This window comes from Phyllobates terribilis, unplaced genomic scaffold (assembly GCF_046119375.1).
Source record: "Phyllobates terribilis strain yellow unplaced genomic scaffold, ASM4611937v1 Scaffold_171__1_contigs__length_4068163, whole genome shotgun sequence".
NCBI classification, from domain to species: Eukaryota; Metazoa; Chordata; class Amphibia; order Anura; family Dendrobatidae; genus Phyllobates; species Phyllobates terribilis.
In genome coordinates this window covers 1,620,289-1,626,349 of record NW_027362931.1, presented here as the reverse complement: position 1 = coordinate 1,626,349, position 6,061 = coordinate 1,620,289, and positions in this window count along the sequence as shown.

The window sequence follows — 6,061 nt, the reverse complement described above, 5'->3', positions numbered from 1 at the left end:
CCACGTCTGACTGTCTCAGTACAGCAGCCAACAGCTCTATGGCCGGAGCAAATAACAGCGGGGAGAGGGGGCAGCCCTGTCTGGTTCCTCTAGTCAAATCAAATTTATCTGACCACTCCCCATTTACTCTCAATCTGGCCACCGGACGTGTATATAACAATTTTATCCATGCCAAAAAAAACGGACCAATTCCCATCAACTGGAAAACACGAAAAAGATAACTCCACTCCACACTATTAAAGGCTTTCCGTGTGTCTAATGAGACCACCACTCCATGCCCAGCATTATCAGCGGCCAATTGCATATTAAGGAATAGTCGCCTCAAGTTAATGGCCGTCGATCTATCCGGCATAAATCCTGACTGATCCGGGTGTACAACACCAGAAACCACCCGGCTCAATCGGTTAGACATTACTTTAGCTAAAATTTTAATATCAGCCGGTAGTAAGGATATGGGTCTATACGAATCTGGCTGTGTCCGGTCCTTATCTGCCTTGGGCAGAACCACCACCGTAGCCTCCCGCATTGACTCCGGTAATTCTCCCACCTCCAGAGCCAAAAACACATCTTTTAATTTTGGCAATAGTACATCTCTAAGATGTTTATAGAATTCTGTTGGTAAACCATCTGCACCTGGGGCTTTATTATTTGCCATTGAAGCCAAAGCTTCTTCCATTTCCTCTACCGTCAGGGGGCCCTCCAAGCTATCCCTAGCCTCCTCACTAAGCCCAGATATCTGAGTACCCCTCAAAAATTGGTCTATATCATCTCCCGTGTTCCTTAATTTAGAGTTATATAGGTCACTATAGAAGTCTCTAAACACCCTCAAGATATCTCGCGTTTCAGTGACTAGGGTGCCAGTTGGATCCAAGAGACCATACACAAATCCCGGTTCCCTCTGCGCTGCCGCTATAGTAGACAACAGGTGACCAACTTTTTCACCCTCTTCATAAAAGGCAATTTTTTGGAATTCCCTCTTCTTTTCCCCATTGGCCAGAAATATTTTATCCACCTTTTTTTGAGCTTCCTTCATGTTCTGTTGCGCCTCTACGGTGGGATTAAGCACCAACTCCTCCTCTGCCCCCCTCAGCGCAGCCAATGCCTCTCTTTCCTCCAATCTGTTCTGACTTTTACATCTGGATATATCTTGAATCAATAAACCCCTAGCATAAGCCTTCATTGTGTCCCACACAGTTCCTATGGCTGTACTTCCCATATTGTTCTGGAAGAATTCCTCCACCTCTCCTGCTATTTTCTGAATATCTACCGTTTCCAGCCACACCGGGTGAACCTTCCACTCTTTCCGTCCACCATTCCCACACATACCGAACCTCAGTTCCACCAGCAAGGGACTATGATCAGAGAGTATCCTAGGCAAATAATCAATATGAGTGATGTTTTGGTTAACCAACCCATTTCCCAAGGCTAAGTCTATTCTAGACATAGAACCGTGCGTCAAGGAGTAACATGAATATGTCTTCACTCCCATATGTCTCACTCTCCACAAATCTATCTGGCCCACCTCTGACACATACTTAGCAAAGGGTGTCTCCCGCTCTCCGTCAGTTCTTCCCGGTTGCCTACTAGTTTTTGTCCCAAATTTTAGTCATTATATTGTTAACATCTCCAATCAGCAACACAGGAATCCCTGTCCAATGCCTCGTGAGCTCTATAATCTCTTGCAGTTTTGTCCCAGTAAATGGAGGTGGGAAATACACTGCCACCACACAATATAATTTGCCATAAAGTCAGCAGACTAGAAAAACGTACTGTCCATCTTTATCTATTTTAACCTCAACCTCCTCAAATGGAGTCCCCACATGCACCAAGATGGAAACCCCTCTCGCATATGCAGAATAAGTAGAGTGGTATACTTTTTGAACCCATTTCCTCGCCAGGAGCATAATTTTGTCCCTCATCAGGTGTGTTTCCATGAGGCAGATAATGGAAGGCCCGTGGGCCATAATATTTTGGAGAACAATAGCCCGTCTCTTACGGTCTGCCAAACCACGTATGTTCCAGCTTAACACCTTAACCATACCCGCCATTGTTTATCAGATTCAACTTCTGTGTATATAACCACATCATAAGATGTCCCCCATGCCGTCCGTCCCTGCCCCCCCCGCATCCAACCCCCCCTCCCCCATGCCCCAAACCAAAACTCCTCTGACCGCCCCTATCTCCCCCAAACCACCTCCCAATTTGTCGTTCCGTTCTCTCTATCCGAGAGTTGGTGAATGAAACCGGCCTATTCCACCAACTATCTTCCCAAAGGCCTCTCCCGCCTTATGAAAAACATATTATATAAAAGGTATATAAACTGTATGCACCACCAGTACGCCGCTCCAGTCCATGATCAGACTTGTATCCTGCAACAAATAGTTAAATGCAACCGAAAAAGGATAATTATAAATCACATTCACAAAACCACAATCTCCCTCTCTTCAGCCGTCCTTGTGCTCTCGCACTCGTCTAGAATTCTTTTCAATCCAGTCCAGAGCTTCTTCTGGAAATTGCAGAAAGTGTCCTCTACCCAGTGCAGCCAGTCTCAGCCTGGCCGGATACATCACAGAATACGCCGGTCCCATGTCTCTCAGCCTGGCCGGATACATCACAGAATACGCCGGTCCCATGTCTCTCAATTTTTTCTTTACATCTCTATAATTCATGCGCATTCTTTGCACCGTGGGTGAATAGTCTGAGTAGAACGAGATATCTTGTCCATCAATTGTTAAATCCTTGATCTTCCTCGCCGTACGTAAGATAGTGTCTCTGTCCCTGTAATTTAAGAGCCTAGCCAGCATGGCCCGGGGGGCTGCTCCAGGAGGCTGGGGTCTCAGTGGGATTCTGTGAGCCCCTTCTACAACAAAGACCTTTGACAGTTTATCAGTTCCAAATTTTTCCAGCAGCCATTTCTCAATAAACTCTGTAGGGTTTGATCCCTCTGATTTTTCCGGAACCCCCATTATCCTGACATTGTTACGTCGTGACCTGTTTTCCGAGTCATCATTTTTAGCAGTGACATCTGTTAGTTGCTTGTCCGGCTTTTTCTGAGCAGCTTGTAGAGATATTATGGTGTCCTCCGCCGTGCTCACTCTTTCCTCTACCTCTCCTGTGCGGACAACGGCTTTCTGCATGGCAGCTTTAATGTTAGTAATTCCTGCTTGCACACCCGTAACCTGCTTTGACAACTTTGTAAGCGCCTGTTTGCAGTATGACACCACAGTGAACACATCTTTCAGGGTGAGTTCATCCACAGCAGGGTCAGCAGAAGACTCCATATTTTTGTCCTGCACCTCATCTCCAGAGCCATCAGCCGCACAGTCTCCTGCACCCACAGTATTCTCCTGATCCTCCATACCATCTTCTGCCCCAGCCTCCCTTTCTGAAAGTCCAGCACTGTGTTCACCCACTTCCACTCTTGCAAACCTCTCAAGGCGTGCAGCAGCCGACGTCCTCCTGGAGCACGCCGCATTCTCTCTGGCCGCCTCCTCCTGAGTCTCAGCGCCATCTTGGCCCCTGCCCCCTCTACCAGGGCCAGTATCTCGCTGCCTGGTGCGGGTCATTACTTCTTTCCTGCTCGTCAGAAACGCTCCCCAGGGCGGCAGGAGAGCTTCTCACAGGATCCGGCGGTGTCTGAAGGGCTCAGCGGTATACCGGGTCGGCGCACACAGCGACGGTCGGCGAGAGAGCACCGGAACACGTCTGCCTACATCCCTGGCTAGGCCATGCCCCCAATGTGACGTTATTTTGATTGTCTTTTGTATTGGTAGTTTAATCATGTGATGTCAATCTTGAATTGTATTGGTGGGTCTTTTATATATAATCATGCATGTTCACTCCATGTATAGCTTTGATCATGTTTTCAGGATTTAGTATTGCACAGGTAATGGGATTATTGCCTGTGCAGGTGATGTAAATATCACCTGTGCAATACTAAGGAAATCCTGAAAACATGGCCTGTTGGTGGGCCTTGAGGCCTGGAGTTGGGGAACACTGCACTAATAGATAAGCTATTGGTCAGCGACCAAGTGTGAATAGGTTTGAACACACAACTGGCAGACTTTAAATGGAGTATAATATCTGTCACGTTCCCAAAAATGTCTGGATTATTACCGCAGTAATATCTGACCACCTGAGATGATGGACAAGTTTCTCTGCTTCCACAATACAGCAATGCTATTAACCCCTTTACAGCCTGTGGCCTATTAGTACGCACCAGGCTGTAACCCCCTTTTCAACCGGGCACATGTCTGCTGATTATTACAGCTGACATGTGTCCGCCACAGCCGCGGGTGAAAATTGCGATCCACCTGCGGCTGTTAACATGTTAAATGCCGCTGTCAATCTCTGACAGCGGCATTTAACATTGCCGCGCCAGAAGCACATCACTTACCCCGCCCAGCCGTGACCCCGTCACTTGATCGCAGGTCAAAGATGCGTGAGCATGACAACCCTGGGTCTGCAGCAGACTCCAGTGGTTGTCAAGATCTGATCGCTATGAGCGCCACCTAGTGGTTGGTGCTCATAGCACAGGAGCATTTCTGCTGCATAGAGGTGATCTGCTGATCCCCTGTATGTAGCAGAGGTGATCAGACAAGTGCTGCTTCTAGTCTCCTATGGAGACTATAGAAGCATGCAAAAAGTGAAAAAAAAAATGTTTTTAAAAATATTAAAAAATTTAAAAAATATAAAAAGTTTAAATCACCCCCCTTTCGCCCCATTCAAAATAAAATAATAATAAAGAAACACATACACATATTTGGTATCGCCACGTTCAGAATCGCCCGATCTATCAATATAAAAAAAAGAATTAATCCAATCGGTAAGCGGCATAACGAGAAAAAAATTCTAAACACTAGAATTACGCTGTTTGGTCGCCACAGCATTGCAATAAAATGCAATAACGGGCGATCAAAACATCGGATCTACCCCAAAATGGTATCAATAAAAACTTCAGCTCGGCGCGCAAAAAATAAGCCCTCACCCGGCCCTAGATCCCGAAAAATGGAGACGTTACGGGTCTTGGAAAATGGCGCCATTTTTTTTTTTTTAGCAAACTTTGGAATTTTTTTTCACTACTTAAATAAAAGAGAACCTCTACATGTTTGGTGTCTACAAACTCGTAATGACCTGGAGAATAATAACGGTGGGTCAGTTTTAGGATTCAGTGAACGTGGTAAAAAATTTTTTTTAAAACAATCTGTGGTATTGCACTTTTTATGCAATTTGACCGCACTTGGAATTTTTTTCCCGTTTTCCCGTACACGATATGGTAAAACCAGTAATGTCGTTCAAAAGTACAACTCGTCCCGCAAAAAAATACGCCCTCACATGGCCATATTGACCAAAAAATAAAAACGCTATGGCTCTGGGAACAAAGGGAGCAAACAACAAAAATGGAAAATCCCAGGGTTGCGAAGGGGTTAAAATCAACCAAATCTGACTGTATGCTGCTAACAAGCAAATGGAGCAGTAAAAATGGTGTATTATATTGCTTTCACCAAAATTATCAGGATTAAGAGCAATAAGAATATTAGCCCTGATATCTAGGACTATGGATATGAGTAACAGCAGCAGAAAGAACATGCAAAGGATCCTATTGTGTTGTATACGCTCTCCACAAACTCTGCCTGCCTAACTCCTGCTATCACCAGGATTAATATTCAGTAGCATTAGTCCTTAGAAGGACTGTTACTGTAGATTTGTAATGCTGTGGAATACCTCACTAAAACAACCGCCAATTCTCTCCCTCGCTCAGCAGCACCTCTCCCTACACTGTCTGATTCCGGAGTGACTGTGACGAGCATGGCGGCGCCAGGTCTTATGTAGACCCAATGACGCTATGCGGCCAGCCAATCACTGTAATGCCACAACCAACATGGCTGAGGCATTACCGTGACTGGCAGGCAATCTCTGCAAGTTAATTGGCTGTCTAAATGTCTGAACAGCACCAAACATGCAGGGCGAGGACTCAGGCTCCCGCCCAAGCATTCCAAATTTGCTCACCGAGTACCAAGCATCTCGAGCACTGAGATGCTCGGGCGAGTACCAAATCACT